The following is a 22,459-nucleotide window of genomic DNA, read 5'->3' on the forward strand; positions in this document are numbered from 1 at the left end:
CCAAAGTTTCTGCTGACAAATTTGCTGATAGTCTTACTGTAGCTCCTTGTACATAGTGAGTCATTTTCTTCTCTTGCTGTTTTTTGGTGGTTGGTTTTTATTTATTTTTGGTTTTGTTTTTTTGAGACAGAGTCTCACTCTGTTGCCCAGGCTGGGGTACAGTGGCGTGATCTCGGCTCACTGCAACCTCTGCCGCCCAGGTTCAAGCGATTCTCCTGCCTCAGCCTCCCGAGTAGCTAGGATTACAGGCGCCTGCCACCACGCCTGGCTACTTTTTTTGTATTTTTAGTAGAGACACGGTTCCACCATCTTGGACAGGCTGGTCTTGAACTCCTGACCTCGTGATCCACCCGCCTCAGCCTTCCAAAGTGCTGGGATTACAGGCGTGAGCCACTGTGCCCTGCCCAGTTTTCAAAACTCTTTGTAATTGACTTTGAAATTTTCATTATACTACGTCTCAGTGAGGACTTCTTTAGATTCTTATTTGGGCCTTTGTGTTTCATGAATCTGGATGTCCATTTTCTTCCAGGTTTGAGAAGTTATCAGCCGTTATTTCTTTAAATAACCTTTATAAACCTTTATCTCTTCTCCTTCTGAGATTCCCATGATGTGTATGCTGGTTCACTTGATTGGGTCCTAATAGTCCCACAGATGTTTTTCAATCTTTTTTATTCTCTTTTTTCATTTTGCTTCTCTGCCTAGATAATTTCAAATGACTTGTTTTCAAATTTGCTGATTCTTCTGCTTGATCAAGACTACTGTTGAAGTTCTATTGAATTATTCAATTTATCATATTCTTCATATCCAAAATTTCTCTTGGTTCTTTTTATGATTTTATCTCTTTCTTGATATTTTCATGTTGTTTGTGTATCATTTTATCGATTTTGTCCAGTTGTGTTTTTTTGTTTGTTTGTTTTTTGTTTTTTGTTTTTTTTTTGAGATGGAGTCTCACTCTGTCGTGCAGGCTGGAGTGCAGTGGTGTGATGTCGGCTCACTGCAAGCTCCACCTCCCAGGTTCATGCCATTCTCCTGCTTCAGCCTCCTGAGTAGCTGGGACTACAGGCATGTGCCACCACGCCTGGCTAATTTTTTCGCATTTTTAGTAGAGATGGGGTTTCACTGTGTTAGCCAGGATGGTCTCGATCTCCTGATCTCATGATTCCCCCACCTCGGCCTCCCAAAGTGCTTGGATTACAGGTGTAAGCCACCACACCCAGTCCAGTTGTCTTTTTTTATATATATAGCCCACTTAAGATGATTATTTTGCATTCTTTGTCAAGAAATTCATAGGTGTCCATTTATTTGGGGTAAGTTACTAGAAATCTTTTGTTCCTTTTATGGTAGGATAGTTCTTTGATTCTTCATGTTCCTTGTACCTTTGCATTGGTGTCTGAGCATTTGAAGAATTGCATAAAACAAGTCTTTATGAATTGGTTTCAGCACAGAAATACCTTCAGTAATCAGCCCAGCAAAAGATTCTGGGAGCCTCTCAAACATTTTTTGTGGTTGTGCCCATTGTATTTCTCTGCTTCCCTCTGGGGGTAAAGGTCTCAGATTTGGCTTTTTTTTTTTTTTTTAATTCCTCTCAGTCACACACAGCCATGCAGGCCATGATATACCTTTCACCCCATTTCTCTAGGGCAGTGCACTGAAATGTCAGGGTGCTGAATGCAAGCTCCACTTCTCTCCATTCCTCCTGAAGGGGAAGTCTCAGGGTTGTGCACCTTTTCTCAGTCTCACACGGCCTCACAGGCTGTTGAGAGCTACCTGCTCCTTTTCCCTAGTGGAGTTACTGGAATGCTGATAGTCGTGGTGCAAGTTATACTTCTCTCCCTTCTCCCTGAAAAAAAGTCTCAGGATTGTGTACTTTTGTTCAATTCTGCAGTGCCATGCTGGCTGCTGAAAGTCATCTGTCCCTTTGCCGTAGAGGAGTGGACTGCAATGCTAGGAGGTGGGATGAAGTTCCAATTTTCTTCCTTCCTTGCGAAGGAGAACTCTCAGAGTTGTACACTTTCTCTCAGTCCTGAAATACTGTGTAAACTTCTGAAAACCCCTGACCTTTTTCTTTATTCTTAGCTGCCTGCAGGCATTCTTACTATGCTGGTTGCCTCAGCAGTCTGGGTGAGGTGAGACAGTAGATCTTTCAGACAGTGCTATGAAAGTGTGGGAATGTCAGATGCATGCTTCACTCACTCTTTATCCCAAGGGAGAAATGGATGAAATGGATCTCTTTCAATGCTGTGTTGTATGCCAGCTTAGGGGAGGGACTGACACAGACAAAGTGAAATTATTGTTCTTTCCCATTTAAAAGTGGTGTTTTTTTTTTTTTTAAATCAGTTTTGCATTCATCTGAGGTGCTACAACATGTTAACTGGATTTACGAGTCTTCATTAAGTTATTTTGGCCCAAATATCATTATTCTGTTGATGTTTCTGTAGGAAGACAAGGATTAGGACTTCCACAATCTTGCTGATGTCACTACTGCAGTGTTACAAATTTTATTGTTAATGTAATTCTTCTAAGGATTAACCTAATCTGGTATAGCCAGATTCCTTAAATTTGGGACTTATTTATAGCTTCTGAGTTGAGCAGATATTTCTTGAATGCCTACTATGTGCCAGGTATAGTAGGAATGAATTCAGAGAAATATATCCTTCTACCTCACTTCAGAATCAGATGCACACAGCTCAGCAAAGTATTTATTTAAATGCAGGATACAATTGGCATATTAAGAAGATGACTTTTGTTGGCCATTTGCAATTTATGGCATTGAGGGATTAAATGTGTAAACCAGTAAAGCTGAAAGAAATACCTCAGGTTCTTTGGCTGAAAGTGATTTCTATTGGGGTAGAAACAGTATTCCTTTGGTGTTTATAATAGGATAATCTAGGCAATGCTGCAATAACAAATAACTACCAACTCTTAGTAGCTTCTAACAACAATGGTTTATTTATATTTCATTCATGCAAAATCCACAATAGATCCAGGTGACTCTCTAGGGCATCTGTTGTCATGTGATGGCTTATGATTGGACTTCCATATTAACACTTGATTCCACAATCTTGTTAGCAGTGGAAAAGAGAGTTGGAGAGTCAAGTGCCAGCAACTAAATACAATTATGCTAAAGTGACACATATCATGTCTGCTTACATTTCATTGCCTAAAGAAAGTCACGCGGTGATGCCTAACGTCAAGGAGAATGAAAGCACCCTCTTTCCATGTGCTCAAAAGAGGGAAACCAGATACCGAAGAAGAGCAGTACTACCACAAAAACTACTTTAATGACAGAAAAAAAAAATCATTGGTCAGTAAACATACCCCTGAATATTTTGCTCCATTTCACCTTTGGAGAAACTAAGTACTGAGTCTTTGTACATATGGTGTTTTTCCTAGCCATCAAATAGGTTTCCAAGTCCCATTGCATCCTGGAGGACAGGGTTAACTGTTAAGCCATGTAGATTTTACTCATTCTCCAAGGCTTAAGTCAAATCTTGCCTTGTCTAATAAAATTTCTCAACCTTCCTGGTCCACATAGATCTCTAGCCTATCTTCATAGCACTTATACCTTCAGTATGTAAGACATAAATAGTAGCACAGTAATACTGTCTGATTTAATCTTGGCAAGTGCCCATGAGGTAAACATGATCACCACCATTTTACGGATGGAGAAATAGAGGCTCCATATGCTCTCTCACAGCTTCTAGACAGCAGACCTGAACTAAAAATCCCTAAATAGCAAGCACAATTTGGTGCTTAGGTTGCTTTTAAAATGTTGGACACGTTTAACTATTGATTCCCAAACAGTTGGTATATAACTTTTTAACAGAAAGGGTCAGCTCCCCACCCAAATCCTCTCAGAATGTATCTGGTACCCATAAATGGTGTATTACTACAAGCCTCTGCAATCCTTCACCTGAGGGTTTTCTCTCAGTCCTCTAGATGGTTTCTGTATTGACCTCCTTCTCTTTCCTGTCTCAAGTTCCTATTCTTCTATATGTGTGTCCTAATATCACTACGTACATAAACCATCTGCACTCAAATCATACTATCAAGATCTGCTACTGGGGAGACAACCCAGCCTAAGGGTGAATTTGGCTTGAGGCAGATACAAAGGTATGGATGTTTTTACAATGTTTCTCCCGCAAAAGTGCCAAGTTCAATACAGTTGTCCTCACACAGGTTCAATATAATCTATAGATTCATTGAAATGGGAAACTGAATCATTTTGGCCTTGGGTATATGCTGTAAAATAGAACATAACTCACAATTTCAGTCTTGTGTGAAATAGGTATTATGAGGTCTTTAGGATAAATCCTATCACATACGTTTAATGGATATAGAAAACATCAACATGCAATGCAACTTTGTTTCTGTAGGGATTTTTTTTTTTTTTTTTTTTTTTTTTTTTTTTGGTGAGACGGAGTCTCACTCTGTCGCCCAGGCTGGAGTGCAGTGGCGCGATCTCGGCTCACTGCAAGCTCCGCCTCCCGGGTTTACGCCATTCTCTTGCCTCAGCCTCCTGAGTAGCTGGGACTACAGGTGCCCGCCACCGCACCTGGCTAATTTTTTGTATTTTTTTAGTAGAGACGGGGTTTCACCGTGGTCTCGATCTCCTGACCTTGTGATCCGCCCGCCTCGGCCTCCCAAAGTGTTGGGATTACAGGCGTGAGCCACCGCGCCCAGCCTCTGTAGGGATTTTTGAGAGGCTGGAAAGTCTCTTCTCTGAGTCCAGATTCATATTCTGCATTACAAAAAAGCAAAAACATGTTTCACTTGTCCCATACCATCAGGGTTAGGTAAAGGGTTTCTTTATGAACACAGACACTTACCTGAACCAAAACAAAGATGTCTAGAAACTCACATTGGTGAATAAAACACACCCTTAGTTCTAAAAACAACTCTTAAGCTTCAAAGGAGATCATGATTCAGAAACAGAATGATATAAAATGTGTTCTAGTTTCTGGCCATAAGTGAAAAATTAAAAGCAGCACTATATATTTCCCCACAGCAACTGGAAACTCTGATCCAGAATCCTTTCTTTTCCATGATCCTTTCCTTTTCTTGAATAAACATCCACACCTCCAAAAAAGAAGAACAAATATAAAATTTCAGAAAGGACAAAGCAACTTCTCTCATCCTCAAAGTTCATATCAAACAAAATATTAAAATGCAAGATATGAGCTTCTGGGTGTAAATTTTGTTAAAGATGCAGGAAATTACAGTACAAGATAAAGAGTGCACTTTCTTTAGCAGTGCTTTCAATATGGAAAGGCAAGCATATGTGCACACACACATACAAACACACATACCCCTACATACTTGGCATGGCTTTTTGGCTTTAACAACTCGAACAGGGAAAATGGGAAAATTGCTACTACAGAGATGGGTGATTTCTCCTTGCCAAAAAGCCTTTCATAAAAAGGTTTTAAATCCGTCATAAACTTCAGGCCCTGATTCAAGCCAGAAAGTCTGTAAGAGAGTCTGCTTTTATTCATTCCCTTTTTACCATGTTGAATTTTCATTATAATTGCACATTTACTCAGGACTCAAAACTCCCCATTGCAACCAACAATAATGTATTGGTTAAAATCAGTCTGCTATCTTAGCCAAATCAATTTAACAAACATTTACTGAGTGCATACTATATGCAGGACACTGTGCAATGTGGTGTGCAAAACTTAAAGAAAGGATTTTCCTTAACCTATAGTTCTCACTGTCTAACATTAGCTGCTAAGAAGACTCATCTCCAGATGCTGGTAGGGCTGCTCAGTGCTTTAGATCAGAGTTCAGAACAAGAGAAGGGCACACAATCTTCCAGCTTCAGTCATAAAGAGCTTTTGGAAAAAGACGAGAATTGCACTGTGCTTCCATCAGTGCATCTTGCCTTGTTAGGGAGAGGGAAAGGAAATGGACAGCCTATTGTCAGGAAAGAGTATGGAAAAAAGCATTGAGATGGTAAACTAAAACTTGGCCCAGGGAGTAGAAGAGATTTGTGATGATTTTTTTTTTTTTTTAAATCTTCCTCTTCCCCTTCCATAATCAAACTCTCTGGAGATGTAGAGGGATTTCAGGAATTTGTTTTCCTACCAGTTAATATCAATTCAAAATAAACTTGGTGAACCCTTTCCATACACTATTATATCTTTGTTCTTACTGATATCTCTTTCCAGAAAGCCTTTTTCATTCCATGTTTTCCACCCAAAATGGGTAGATGAGTCCTCTACTATTGTGTGGTGGAAGATAGGGGAGATACCAGAGCAGGGCTGTAAGGGAATGTTGGAGGTTCTAGAAAATGGTAGAGTTAGAGGGAAGAATCACAGGTTTGCACTTGGAGTTTTAATCATTTGAATTGACCTTGCTATGCAAGTATAAAGTAGGTGGTAAACCAACAACAAAATAAAATTTTCTAGGTCCAGAATATGATGTAGCATCTATATGACATGTGTTATGTGGCTCCACATCAAAATCATAAAAAAATCCCTGCTACTTCGTTAATGCCTGGAACATTGCAGGCATTCAATATATTTTATAATTGAAGAATGAATTCAAAATCAAGGACATATGCTGTTTTGAAGTCATTGTAGTATCTAGCATTATGCTGGTCTGCAATAGACAGGCCATTTGAATAATGTCTTACATTTAATTTCAACAAACTCTTTTGGATACCTCTGTGTATCAGACAATATTGGCAGGGTTAGAGACCTAGAGATAACTAGGTAATTGACCTCCCTTCAAGGACCCAACAATCCAATGGAGGAGAAAGACAGGTATAGTGGTATAATGTATAATGAGATTTCTGCTAAACAGAACTCAAAGAAAGTACTCTGAGTACTGAGGGAGGGTGATTTCTTGTTGGGAAAAATAAAGAACTGAGTAGTAGTCTTTTCATATCAGTGTGAATTTGAGATGCATTGAAACTAGTGTTTCTCTGTCCTTGGTAGAGCCTAACCTTTTAGGCCCCTTGTGACTCAGAGAGTGCCTATGCTTTCTACTTCCGCAGATACTGGTATGAATTTTTAGAGAAATACAAGTAGGACTCTTTGTTTGATCTAATTTGGGAAAGAGAAGGGCTATGAAACTTCCAATTGTGGCTGTGGATAATAGAAGCAAGCAAGAGGAAGCCACTGTCTGATCAAAATCCGAACAGGAAAGTGTGGCATTGAATATGGGGCCTGTGGCTGGTTGTGGGAGAGATGGCAAAAATAAAGAGAAGTACTACAGTGATTAATAGAAAAAAGGAGTTAAAGGAGATAAGATATTCCTGAGATTAATTTAGCTTGAACCTTTTTCCTATACTATTTGTTATTTGGCTCAGTTCCATCACCAAACTTGAGCCTATGAGGAGAAGTGTGCCAACTTCAGGGGATCTCACCTACAGAATAAGGGGGTAGATGACCTCTTTAATGTATTCAGTCTCCAATATATTATGGTCCTATGACATAACTTTTGAGTTTTCCAGAGCCTACCAGGAGAGTAAAGAATAATGCTGACTGGCCTTTGGATTGTAAAGAAAAGACAAAGCAATAACCCGGTCACCTAGCAACCTTAGGCTACTCTCTAGAGAGAGCCATGGGAAAAAAAGGGGTAATTAGGAGTTACAAAACATCTGCAAAATCTTAGTTCATGTCTTCGGAGCAGCCTAAGCCCTGGAGGCCAATAGTGCAGACAGGAAATCAATTTTAAATACCTATGCACATCAACTCTTGAAAGTTCACTATCAACTTCTGAAAATGACTCTCCACAAAAGGCAGCTAAATATTGGGCAACCTTCACATAGCTTGGTGACACGGAGGCCGAAGAGTCCTCAAGGGATCTATGTATGTCAAAGCACAGGAGCTATAGATTTTTACAGTGTGGCATTGTGGCTCTATGAGGGGTCACTAACCCTCAATTTGCATACAGTAACCACTGAAGCTACATCTTTTTGTGAGAGGTACTCATTTGCTGGAGAATTATTAAGTCAGCTGGTGAAAGTTAAGATCAGATCTGCAGGGAAGAAAGTTGAAAAGGCAATGGAGAACAAGGAAAGGATTGAATTAGGAAGATGGTTCATATCAGATGCCTCCCTCAATTCCTCCAGGAATACAGATTTTTCTCCCAAGCAGCTGGTAGACTGCAGCAGAGAGGTACAGGAGGATATTCCCCTATGCTATAGATCTGACACTGGGCACACAATCTTGTCACTAGGTCCTGATAGCCCCATCAGGTAAGTTGGCCACTAGATGTTAAACAGTTTTTGTGCATTTGCATGTCTATGTCCATGTAGGTGTGAGCTCTTGTGCTTGGGAGAGCATGTGTGAATGTGTCTGAAATAAAATAGGAAAATAATTGAAGCTTAAGGAGTCTCCCTGAGATTAATTTGGCTTTAAATCTTCCAAATCCTGAGGCAAAACTTGAGGCTAAAGTGGCCCACATGCATTCTAAGCTTATTTTTTTGGTAATGGAATTGCTTAGCAGATTGTCTCAGAGTAAGATATATATATATATATATATAGTATATAATTATATACTATATCAATAAATACTATATAAATATTTATTATTTATATATAAGTATATATAGTATAATTATATACTATATAAATATATACCATATAAATACATTATATATACTATATAAATATATATACTTTATAAATATAGTATATACAATATATAATATATTATATATAGTATATAATTATATACAATATATTATATATAGTATATAATTATATACAATATTTATATATAGTATATAATTATATACATATATAAAATATATATAAACTATATATATTATATACTATATATATTTTATATATACACTATATAATTATATACTATATACATATATTATATATATATATATGTATAACCTTATACTTGGCTGTCATCAGCTAAAGAACTGACTGCTGCCATGGTACATGTGTCATCCAGTCACCTGGCATCATATATATTCCAAATATTCACATTTGATTAAAAACACAGAAAAAGCTGTCTCGTCCTTGAAAAAGGGTGGGAAAGCTGACTTTCTAGTCATCTATTCTCAAATCTATGTGGTTTCTGCATCCCGAAATACTGACTGGTACAGTTCCCTGCAATAGCAAAGGAGACTATATGGTAGAGGGTGCTAGTTAAGATTAAATGGCATGGAAATAAGGTTTGCTTACATACCAATTTATGTCTACTGTCTTGACTTGATTAACAGTGCCCCCTTTCACTCCCCAAATTATCTCCGTTTGAACTATGCATAATACAGTCACCTGAGATAAAGGGATTTCTTGAGTCAACTGTTTTGGGGTTGTTCTAACTTAATGTTTGGATTTCTGTCTGTGTATCCACCACTAGATATTTTCTTTTTTTATATATATTATACTTTAAGTTCTAGGGTACATGTGCAGAATGTGCAGGCTTGTTACATAGGTATACACGTGCCATCCATGGTGCTTTGCTGCACCCATCAACCAGTCATCTACATTTAGTATTTCTCCTAATGCTATCCCTCCCCTTGGCCCCCCCCGCCACCCTCTGACAGACCATGGTGTGTGATGTTCTCCTCCCTGTGTCCATGTGTTCTCAATGTTGAACTCCCACTTACGAGTGAGAACAGGCAGTGTTTGGTTTTCTGTTCCTGTGCTAGTTTACTGAGAATGATGGTCTCCAGCTTCATCCATGTCCCCACAAAGGACATGAACTCATCCTTTTTTGTGGCTGCATAGTATTCCACGGTGTATATGCACCACATTTTCTTTATCCAGACTGTCACTGATGGGCATTTGGGTTGGTTCCAAGTCTTTGCAATAAACATACCTACAGAATGGGAGAAAATTTTTGCAATCTATCCATCTGACAAAGGGCTAATATCCAGAATCTACAAGAACTTACACAGATTTAAAAGAAAAAAGCCCATCAAAAAGTGGGCAAAGGATATGAACAGACACTTTTCAAAAGAAGACATTTATGCGGCCAACAAACATATGAAAAAAGCTCATCATCAGGTCATAGAGAAATGTAAATCAAAACCACAATGAGATACCCTCTCATGCCAGTTAGAATGGCAATCATTAAAAAGTCAGGAAACAACAGATGCTGGTGAAAATATAGAGAAATAGAAACACCATGTCCCTACAAGGATGCAAACTCATCCTTTTTTATGGCTGCATAATATTCCATGGTGTATATGTGCCACATTTTCTTAATCCAGTCTGTCACAGATGGACATTTGGGTTGATTCCAAGTCTTTGCTATTGTGATAGTGCCGCAATAAACATATGTGTGCATGTGTCTTTATAGCAGCATGATTTATAATCCTTTGGGTATATACCCAGTAGTGGGATGGCTGGGTCATATGGCACATCTAGTTCTAGATCCTTGAGGAATCGCAGCTGGAAACTATCATTCTTAGCAAACTATCACAAGAACAGAAAACCAAACACCGCATGTTCTCACTCATAGGTGGGAACTGAACAATGAGATCACTTGGACTCGGGAAGGGGAACATCACACATCGGGGCCTATCATGGGGAGGGGGGAGGAGGGAGGGATTGCATGGGAGTTATACCTGATTAAATGACGAATTGATGGGTGCTGACGGGTTGATGGGTGCAGCACATCAACATGGCACAAGTATACATATGTAACAAACCTTCACGTTATGCACATGTACCCTAGAACTTAAAGTATAATTAAAAAAAAGAGAGAGAGAAATAGAAACACGTGCACATATGTGTGCACGTGTCTTTATAGTAGAATGATTTATAATCATTTGGGCATATACCCAGAATAGGATTGCTGGGTCAAATGGTATTTCTAGTTCCAGATCCTTGAGGAATCGCCACACTGTCTTCTACAATGGCTGAACTAATTTACACTCCCACCAAACAGGTAAAAGTGTTCTATTTCTCTATATTTTCTCAGCATCTGTTGTTCCTGACTTTTAATGATTGCCATTCTAACTGGCATGAGAGGGTATCTCATTGTGGTTTTGATTTACATTTCTCTAATGACCAGTGATGATGAGCTTTTTTTCATGTTTTTTGGCCGCATAAATGTCTTCTTTTGAAAAGTGTCTTCTTTTGAAAAGTGTCTGTTCATATCCTTTGCCCACTTTTTGATGGGCGTTTTTCTTTTAAATCTGTGTAAGTTTTGTAGATTCTGGATATTAGCCCTTTGTCAGATGGATAGATTGCAAAAATTTTCTCCCATTCTGTAGGTTGCCTCTTCACTCTGATGACAGTTTCTTCTGCTGTGCAGAAGCTCTTTAGTTTAATAAGATCCCATTTGTCAATTTTGGCTTTTGTGGCCATTGCTTTGGTGTTTTAGTCATGAAGTCTCTGCCTATGCTTATGTCCTGAATGGTATTGCCGAGATTTTCTTCTAGGGTTTTTATGGTTTTAGGTCTTACATTTATGTTTTCAATCCATCTTGAGTTAATTTTTGTATAAGGTATAAGGAAGGGGTTCAGTTTCAGTTTTCCGCATATGGCTAGCCAGTTTTCCCAACACCATCTATTAAATAGGGAATCCTTTTTCCCCATTGCTTGTTTTTGTCAGGTTTGTCGAAGATCAGATGGTGGTATATGTGTGGTGTTATTTCTGAGGGCTCTGTTCTGTTCCGTTGGTCTATATATCTGTTTTGGTACTAGTATCATGCTGTTTTGGTTACTGTAGCCTTTTAGTATAGTTTGAAGTCAGATAGCGTGATGCCTGCAGCTTTGTTCTTTTTGCTTAGGATTGTCTTGGATATATGGGCTCTTTTTTGGTTCCATATGAAATTTAAAGTAGTGTTTTCTAATTGTGTGAAGAAAATCAATGGTAGCTTGATGGGGATAGCATTGAATCTATAAATTACTTTGGGCAGTATGGCCATTTTCACTATATTAATTCTTCCTATTCATGAGCATGGAATTTTTTTTCCATTTGTTTGTGTCTCTCTTACTTCCTTGAGCAATGATTTGTAGTTTTCCTTAAAGAGGTGCTTCACATTTCCTTGTAAGTTTATTCCTAGGTATTTTATTTTCTTTGTAGCAATTGTGAATGAGAATTCACTTATGATTTGGCTCTCTATTATTGGTATATAGAAATGCTTGTGATTTTTGCACATTGATTTTGTATCCTGATACTTTGGTGAAGTTTCTTATCAGCTTAAGGAGTTTTTGGGCTGAGACGATGGGGTTTTCTAAACATACAATCACATTATCTGAAAACAGAGACAATTTGACTCCCTCTCTTCCTATTTGAATATCCTTTCTTTATCTTGCCTTATTGCCCTGGTCAGAACTTCCAATACTATGTTGAAGAAGAGTGGTGACAGAGGGCATCCTTGTCTTGTGCTGGTTTTCAAAGGGAATGCTTCCAGTTTTTGCCCATTCAGTATGATATTGGCTGTGGTTTGTCATAAATAGCTCTTATTATTTTGAGATATGTTGCATCAATACCTAGTTTATTGAGAGTTTTTAGCATGAAGGGGTGTTGAATTTTATCAAAGGCCTTTTCTGCATGTATTGAGATCATCATGGGGTGTTTGTCATTGGTTCTGTTTATGTGATGGATTACGTTGATTGATTTGTATATGTTGGACCAGCCTTGCATCCCAGGGATGAAGCCAACTTGATCATGGTGGATAAGCTTTTTGATGTGCTGCTGGATTTGCTTTGCCAGTATTTGATTGAGGATTTTTACATCAATGTTCATTAGGGATATTGGCCTGTAATTTTCTTCTTTTGTTGTGTCTCTGCCAGGTTTTTCATATCAGGATGATGCTGGTCTCATAACATGAGTTAGAGAGGAGTCCCTCTATTTCTATTGTTTGGAATAGTTTCAGAAAGAATGGTACCAGCTCCTCTTGGTACCCCTGGTAGAATTCGGCTGTGAATCCATCTGGTCCTGGGCTTTTTTTGGTTGATAGACTATTAATTACTGCCTCAGTTGCAGAACTTGTTATTGGTCTATTCAGTGATTTGACTTCTTCCTGGTTTAGTCTTGGGATGGTGTATGTGTCCAGGAATTTATCCATTTCTTCTAGATTTTCTAGCTTATTTGCATAGAGGTGTTTATAGTATTCTCTGATGGTAGTTTGTATTTCTGTGGGATCAAATGCTGATATCCCCTTTATCATTTTTTATTGTGTCTATTTGATTCTTCTCTCTTTTCTTCTTTATTAGTCTGGCTAGAGATCTATTTTGTTGATCTTTTCAAAAAAACCAGCTCCTGGATTCATTTATTTTTTGAAGTTTTTTTTGTGTGTGTGTCTCTATCTCCTTCAGTTCTGCTCTGATCTTAGTTATTTCTTGCCTTCTGCTAGTTTTTGAATTTGTTTGCTCTTGCTTCTCTAGTTCTTTTAATTGTGATGTTAGGGTGTCAATTTTAGATCTTTCCTGCTTTCTCCTGTGGGCATTTAGTGCTATAAATTCCCCTGTAAACACTGCTTTAGCTGTGTCCCAGAGATTCTGGCATGTTGTGTCTTTGTTCCCTTTGGTTTCAAAGAACTTGTTTCTGCTTTAAATTTGTTATTTACCCAGTAGTCATTCAGGAGCAGGTTGTTCAGTTTCCATGTAGTTGTGCAGCTTTGAGTGAGTTTCTTGATCCTGAGTTCTAATTTGATTGCACTGTGGTCTGAGAGACTGTTATGATTTCTGTTCTTTTGCATGTGTTGAGGAGTGTTTTACTTCCAATTATGTTGTCAATTTTAAATACGTGTGATGTGGTGCTGAGAAGAATGTATATTCTGTTGATTTGGGGTGGGTAGATGTCTATTTTGTCCACTTGGTCCAGAGCTGAATTCAAGTCCTAGATATCCTTGTTAATTTTCTGTCTGATTGATCTAATACTGACAGTGGGGTGTTAAAGTCTCCCACTATTATTCTGTGGGAGTCTAAGTCTCTTTGTAGTTCTCTAAGAACTTGCTGTATGATTCTAAGTGCTCCTGTATTGTGTGCACATATATTTAGGGTAGTTAGCTCTTCTTGTTGTATTGATCCCTTTATCATTACGGAATGCCCTTCTTTGTCTTTTTTGATCTTTGTTGGTTTAAAGTCTGTTTTATCAGATACTAGGATTGTAACCCATGCTTATTTTTGCTTTCCATTTGCTTGGTAAATCTTCCTCTATCCCTTTATTTTGAGCTTATGTGTGTCTTTGCACGTGACATGGGTCTCCTGAATACTGCACACGAATGGGTCTTGACTATCCAATTTGCCATTCTGTGTCTTTTAATTGGGTCGTTTAGCCTGTTTACATTTAAGGGTAATATTGTTATGTGTGAATTTGATTGTGTCATTATGATGCTAGCTGGGTATTTTGCCCATTAGTTGATGCAGTTTCTTCATAGTGTCAGTGGTCTTTACAATTTGGTATGTTGTTGCAGTGCTTGGTACTGATTTTTCCTTTCCATATTTAGTGCTTCCTTCAGGACCTCTTGTAAGGCAGGCCTGGTGGTGACAAAATCTCTCAGCATTTGCTTGTCTGTAAAGGATTTTATTTCTCCTTCACTATGAAGCTTAGTTTGGCTGGATATGAAATTCTGGGTTGAAAATTCTTTTCTTTAACAAGGTTGAATATGGGCCCCCACTCTCTTCTGGTTTGTTTGTAGGGTTTAGTTTCTGCAGAGATCGGCTTTAGGCTGATGCCTTCCCTTTGTGGGTACCCACCTTTCTCTCTCACTGCTTTAACATTTCTTCCTCATTTCAACCTTGATGGATCTGTCGATTATGTGGTCTTTGGGTTGCTGTTCTCGAGGAGTATCTTTGTGATGTTCTCTGTATTTCCTGAGTTTGAATGTTGGCCTGTCTTGCTAGGTTGGGGAAGTTCTCCTGGATAATATCCTGAAGAGTGTTTTCCAACTTGGTTCTATTCTCCAAGTCACTTTCATGTACACCAATCAAATGTAGGTTTGGTATTTTCATATAGTCCATATTTCTTGGAGGCTTTGTTGGTTTTTCATTCTTTTTACTCTAATCTTCTCTGCATGTTGTATTTCATTAAGTTGACCTTAAATCTCTGATATCCTTTCTTCTGCTTGATGAATTTGGCTATTGACACTTGTGTATGCTTCACTAAGTTCTTGTGCTGTGTTTTTCAGCTCCATCAGGTCATTTATGTTCTTCTCTGAACTGGTTATTCTAGTTAGCAATTCCCCTAACTTTTTCAAGGTTCTTAGCTTTCTTGCATTGGGTTAGAACATGCTCCTTTAGCTTGGGGGAGTTTACTATTACCCACCTTCTGAAGCCTACTTTTGTCAATTCATCAAACTCATTCTCTCTCCAGTTTTGTTCCCTTGCTGGTGAGGAGTTGTGATCCTTTGTAGGAGAAAAGGAATTCTGGTTTTTGGAATTTTCAGTCTTTTTTGTGCTGGGTTTTCCTCACCTTCATGGATGTATCTACTTTTGGTCTTTGATGTTGATGACCTTCAGATGGGGCTTTTGCATGGACATCTTTTTTGTTGATGTTGACACTTTCCTTTCTGTTTGTTAGCTTTCCTTCTAACAGTCAAGCCCCTCTGCTGCAGATCTGCTGGAGTTTGCTGGAAGTCCACTCCAGACCCTGTTTCCTGGTTATCACCCAGCAGAGGCTCAGAACAGCAAAGATTGCTGCCTGTTCCTGCCCCTGAAGCTTCGTCCCAGAGGGGCACCCACCAGATGCCAGCTGGAGCTCTCCTGTATGAGGTGTCTGTTGACCCCTGCTGGGAGGTGTCTCCCAGTCAGCAGGCACAGGGGTCAAGGACCCACTTGAGGAGGCAGTGTGTCCCTTAGCAGAGCTTGAGCGCTGTGATGGGAGATTCACTGGTCACTTCAGAGATGGCAGGCAGGAACACTGAAGTCTGCTGAAGCTGCGTCCACAGCCACCCCTTCTCCCAGGTGCCCTGTCCCAGGGAGATTGGAGTTTTATCTATAAGCCCTTGACTGGGGCTGCTGCCTTTCTTTCAGAGATGCCCTGCCCAGGGAGGAGGAACCTAGAGAGGCAGTCTGGCTACAGTGGCTTTGCTGAGCTGTTGTGGGCTCTGCCCAGTTCGAATTTCCCAGTGGCTTTGTTTACACTGTGAGGGGAAAACTGCCTACTCAAGCCTCAGTAATGGCAGATGCCCCTCCCCCCACCAAACTTGAGCATTCCAGGTTGACCTCAGACTACTGTGCTAGCAGCGAGAATTTCAAGCCAGTGGATCTTAGCTTGCTGGGCTCCATGGGGGTGGGATCTGCTGAGCATGACCACTTGGCTCTCTGGCTTTAGCCCCCTTTCCAGGGGAGTGAATGGTTGTGTCTTGCTGGGGTTCCAGGTGCCACTGGGGTATGGGGGGAAAACAAACAAACAAACAAACAAACAAACAAAAACTCCTGCAGCTAGCTCAGTATCTGGTCCAACGGTCACCCAGTTTTGTGCCTGAAACCCAGGGGCCTTGTGGTGTAGGCACCCAAGGGAATCTCCTGGTCTGTGAGTTGTGAAGACCATGGGAAAAGTGTAGATCTGGGCCAGATAGCCTGTCCCTCACTGCTTCCCTTGGCTAGGGAGGGAGTTCCCTGACCCCTTGCACTTCCCAGTAAGTGATGCCCCACCCTGCTTCTGCTCATCCTCCATGGGCTGCACCCACTGTCTACCAGTCTCAATGAGATGAAATGGGTACCTTAGTTGGAAATGCAGAAATCACCTGCCTTCTGCATTGGTCTCACTGGGAACTGCAGACCAGACCTGTTCCTATTCAACCACCACTAGACATTTTCAAGCCCAGTAGCTTCAAGTGAAAGTGAGTGATGATTTTTCAGTATACAAAACTGCATCAAATGTCTTTAGGACACCTCTACAATTTGGAACCTCTCCCATAGTAAATATTATTTGCAGCATCTTATTAAGCATGCTTTGCACATGGCCCTGGAAGCCAGGGTGTGCCCCAAAATGTCATCATCCTGCACCCTAACAGTACACTGACAACCTTTAGCCATTACACCTGAAAACTGAAATCAATTTCCCTTTCCAAACTGTGCCTTCAGGGCCAGGTGTTTGTAAGGTTATTTTGGAAGTAAAAGTGTCTCCACAGTTCAATGGAGCTGATGAACTAGGATGTAGAAAACCATCCCACTGACAAGCCTATGCACTTGAGGCTGAAATGAGAGTTTCTGTTAGTGAATGGGTTATATGCTGGCATTCAGATCCACTTATAAGGCCATCCTGTGCATGCTGGAGGCAACATCCACACATTTTCCTCTTAAGTACCTTGCACTCCTCAGGGCATGGGTGAAATACAGTTGCTTTAATTACCTTGATGGCTTCAGAGTATTACTCTTAAATGACTAGCAGTTAACTCCTGGGTACATAAAAGATCCTCTCAAGCATCTCCTGGAGACACTAAGCTGCTCTGGAAATAGGAAACAGTAAGATCAAAGAGGACTCAGGTGTCTGTCCGAAATGGAGGAAAAAAACAATTAGAGCAAGGGTTCTTTAACATCAGTGTGATAAGACTGCAGATTCTGAGGCTCAATGTTTAGGAGATTCCAATTCCGTAAGTTTGAGATGGAACATAGGAATCTGCATTTTAACAATAATTGTAGGTGATCCTGATGCAGTGGTTTCGTGACCACTCTTTGAGAAGAAGTAAATAGAAAAAGAGTTTTAATTCAGAAAATTCACAGAAAAAAAAAAAAAAACAGAAACTAAACTATCTGAAAATGCAGACATTATTTACCCTGCTGAAGAAATAATAAGTAGCCTAGGCAATGGTGGTCAAACTTGGCAAAAAAATAAATAAATAAATAACCAAGAAGTGGCAAAAGTTGCACACGTTACACTTAACATACCATTAAATATATAACTATATAAAAATTCCTACTTTTGTAGAGATTAATTCCCCATCCTAATATCACCACCTTCAGTGCATTAGTAAAACCAATAATCACAAAGTTCAGTGTACAATGTGTGACTGTCTGAACACATAGTGGACAATCAATAATGGGCAGACTCATGGAAAGATAGACAGTAGCATGAGATTTTTACATGGGGGAGCCTCAAGAGACAGTTGGAGGCAGGGAGAGGATATGATTCATAGTCTATAACCACAAAACTCTCTACTATCTTTGGATGGATGGGACCACAGGCGAAGAATAAGAAGTGCACTGGTGGTACACCTCCCCATTATGCTCGCTCCTAAAAGCTGTTATTTTTGGCAATTACACTAAGTCCTACACATTTTCTGACCCTCCTCAATCCTTGGTTTCTGTCCTTACCTATTTATTACACATGCATTGCAAGTGGGCCGGGTGGATTTCATCAAACTCAGGTCTTTGCCTCACGTACAAGGCTAAATTGGCATCCTAGCTACCCAGAAAAGAAGGAAGTTGCAGTGCATTCCATAGAAAGAAGATACGCTGACTGAGGATAGATCCTGGGAAATAAGCCCTTTCCACAGACTTCTGGAACTCTGAAACATGAAGAAAATGGAGTCATAAACCTAGGAACGCAGGGGTCAGTGAAGCAAAACCAAACAGTACATGAGATGAAATAAAATGACCTGGATCTGAATCCAGGCATTACCATGGGGAAACTGTTAGACCTTAGGAAGGGAATGCACTCCTCTGAGCCTCAGTTTCAGATCTGTAAATTGTGAATGACAATTTTGTCTCTACAGGATTATTCTGAGGATGATTAAATGAGGTTAATGTAAAGAATGTAACACAATGCCCGGCACCAGGTGAGTTCTCTACACAAGAAATCATCTCTATACCTATATGCCACAAGCCATAGCACATGAGGAGATCATATCTGCAAGAAAAAAAGAGAAGCAGACTTACCTCTGTCCCGTCCACGTTGCCTTGATGATAGAGGAAGGCGGGCTGGGAATTGTGGTACTGACGCTAATTATATATAAATACCTCAGGTAGTGTTTTTATTATTATTGCCAGCTGCTGGAAGTTCTTATTGCTATTTCCTGCTCTTCTTCCCCAGGTGCTGCCTCTTCATTCTTCTATCTCTGATGGTAAGACTGAGCCTCTTGGAAAGTGGCATCATTCTCTGTATCTGTATCCAGATCGACTTTGGCCTAAATGCAAAAGCTAACTAACATCAGGCAAAAATCTGGCTAATGCCAGGTGGTAACTGGAATAACTAGCAAGTGAGAGGGTTATAACAAAGTTGACTTTCACACACACACTTTTTCAAACATGCTGGTTCACAAATTTCACTGGTATTGACTGTCTATATTCCACACTGTCATCAAATCAAAAGATGGTTTGTAGAGCCTGTCAGGAGAATTACTCTAGTATTTTCTGGTTCTCATGAATAACTGTTGGAGACTTTATACACTTTCAGAACTAGTATTGATGCCACCTTATATTTGAATAATGAGAGTGGTTTGCAAATAATTTTCATGTAGACATTCCTCATAACTTTGTGCTAGAGGCTGTGTGGGTGTTGTTATCCTTCCCCTCATTTTACAGTTGAGGAAATCAAGGCAAGGAAGGAAAATGAGTGTTTATTGTACATCTAATATCTGCCAGACATTTTACATTAATTATCCCACAGAAATTCCTATCACTGGCAAGCAGGTGTTATTCTTTCTCTATTACAGATGTGAAAACAATACTGAGAGGGGAAGTGCTGTGGTCAAAGTCACATTGCTAATAAGGAGCAGTTCAGGGGTTTTAACACAGCACCATTTCATTTCAAAACACATGCTCATCTCAGCACTACACAGTACCTCCCAGGTGGATATACTTAGGGGCAGAACCAGTGTTCTTTCCCCAAGATCAGTGTTTCTCAAACATCAATGTACATGTGAGTCACCTGTGGATTTTATAAACGTGCAGCTTCTGATTCACTAGGTGCAGAGTGGAACCTGAGATTGTACATTTCTAATGAGCTCCCTGATGATGCCTATGTGGTTGGTAGCTAGTCTGTGGACCAAACATTGAATAGCAAGGTCCTAAGTCACAGCAGCAGCTCTCAGACAAAAGAGAGGCTAACACAGGCACAACATACTCTTTCCTAGTTTTGGACAAAAAGGCAAATAGAAGGTTATAATCTTATTTAAATAGGGCCATTTTTCTATGTTTGTTGCACATACAGTCAGCTAGGAATCTCTGGGTTTAGATTCTTTATCTGGCAATGGGTGCATTTTCAGCATTCTCCTAATTTGCCTCATCACAAGAACCTGCTTGTTGAAAATGCAGATTAGTGTTCACACTCCAGATAAACTGAATGGGTATCTTTGGTGATGGATTCTAGAAGGCTGCATTTCAATACTCTCCCCACTGTTGTACCAAAACCCTATCAACTCCAATGGGGATGGCACCAGGTTCAAGAGGCCAAAGAAGAGACCCAGAGCCAGCAAATGAGACATAGGATTTTAGTGGGGGTTTACATACAGGGAAAAGAGACCAGTTGTGGAGGTCTGGGCAGGATAACCACACAGCCCGGTGATGGCAGGCTGGGCAGAAGAACTGCAGCCTCTTGAAAAGAACACACTAGTTTACATAGCATCTTTACTTAGCACCTTCTCCCTAACAACCTCCACCTGGCAAGCTTCATGCAACCCAAAATTCAGGGCTTTGATTCCCTGTACAGCCAGTTTTCCATGGAATAGGCCATAGATTTAGATGTTCTTCATAGACAAGGAATGATTCTCTAGGTTGACTACTCCCAGGTTCCCTAGCTCGGAACACACTCTCAGGTGAGTCTGCCATATAGGGTCATTCTCAGGGTATGCTGAAGTTATTGCTATCAGGTGCATTTACGCTACACCCATGCAATTCTGATGCCCACTAAAGCGCTGGTTAAGAAGGGAAGCAGCAAAAATGTCTGTAAAGGGCCAGATAGTAAATATTTTACAAAATTATATTTACAAAAACAGGGCCAGATTTGGCATGCAGGTCTCAGTTTACCAAACCTTGGATTAAGAGATCTTACGTTTGGGGAAGGCAAAGGACTGAGTAGGTACCACAGACAAGTGAAACATCACAGTTTCCTTTCTTACTCCATAAAGTATCTGAAGTAACTAAGAAGTTTGGAGGGTGGGAGAGGAGATTTTTACATGGGGTTGTGTATAGAAGAGTGATAGAGACACAAAGAAAAGACCCAGAGAAAGACAATGGTTTTTTAAAAATGAGAGACAGATGACGTTAACACACCAAGGAAAGAGACAGACCCCAATAAAGAGGCAGAGGCTGGAATAGTGGCACATGCCTGTAATCCGAGAACTTTGGGAGGCCAAGGCAGGCAGATGACTTCAGCCCGAGTTCAATACCAGCCTGGGCAACATGGAAAAACCCTATCCCTACAAAAAATACAAAAATTAGCTGACTGTAGTGGCACGCAATTGTGGTCCCAGGTACTCAGGAGGCTGAGGTGGGAGGATCACTTGAGACTAGGAGTTTGAGGATGCAGTGAGCCAAGATTGCACCACTGCCCTCCAGCCTCGGCAACAGAGCAAGACCCTGTCTCAAAAATAAATAAATAAATACAGAGACAAGCAGGCATGCAGGGAGACAAGACACTGAAAGAGATAATCTGAAGTCACCAAATGCAGGGTAAGAATTAACAACAAGAATAGTAAACAAGGCAGAGTTAAAGCTCAAAAAAGGGAGAGAGCAAAAGGCAAGAGGAAAAAACAAACACCTTATGAATAAATAAACCCTGAGCTCAGTTTGTTAAAAAAGGCAAGTGCTATCAGACAAGGCACTCTTCCTTCATTCTCCTATACAGAACATGGGTAAATTCAAAGCACCACTAGTGAGATGGAAAATGCATGAGATATAAGCTTATATTTTCTACCTGCTTTTAACTCTTGGCTCCTTCTGATAAACATAAAGCATAACTTTTTCCTTTGTTGGGATAAATCCTCTCAGGGGGTCTTGCCACCTGACCATTTGAGACTCACTGATATAAGGAAGCAAGTGTCTGTAATACTGATTTCCATCAGGCAAGAAACGCTTATCAATCTTTACTTTTGTCATAATATGGATTTTTTTCCTGAAGTATACATACCCGCTGCACTATTTTGATATAGTCTTGTCCTAACACCACACCCCTTCCCACCCATCCCCCAAACACACACACAGCAACAAACTTCTCCATCCCTTGAAACTCACTGGTCTAGACAGAAAACACCACACAGGGTGCAGGGTGCAGAATATAGAGCAGGACAAACACTTGAAGTGAAGAGAATGCTGTTTCTTTGCAAATAGTAGAAGTAGACAATGGAACATTTCCTATGAATGCAAACATGTCATCCCCCTCACTTGTCTTCCTGGGATCGCCTTCTTCACAACTCATTTCCTTCTGTCATCAGTACTCCGGATCTGAGGTACTATGTACTGCTGTGGCAGAGGCTATCATGAAGGAGATTTGATGCCATTTTTAGGGCCTAAAATATTTTTTTTCCCTCTGAAAGCCCTGGCCTTAATGTTGTAGTGACTAAAAGAATATGCTGCTGCTGCTTCATAAAACCAAGAAAGCATGCTGATCTCAGCCCATCCTCAGTGGGTTAAGGGGTACACTGA

At 40.1% G+C, this 22,459-nt stretch overlaps 1 pseudogene; it reads left to right on the forward strand.

Moving 5' to 3' along the window:
* The first annotated feature begins 7,730 nt into the window (after positions 1–7,730).
* LOC117078443 overlaps positions 7,731–22,459 on the forward strand; it is a 47,302-nt pseudogene continuing 32,573 nt past the window's right edge.

This window comes from Trachypithecus francoisi, unplaced genomic scaffold (genome assembly GCF_009764315.1).
Source record: "Trachypithecus francoisi isolate TF-2019V2 unplaced genomic scaffold, Tfra_2.0 Lachesis_group6, whole genome shotgun sequence".
NCBI lineage: Eukaryota > Metazoa > Chordata > Mammalia > Primates > Cercopithecidae > Trachypithecus > Trachypithecus francoisi.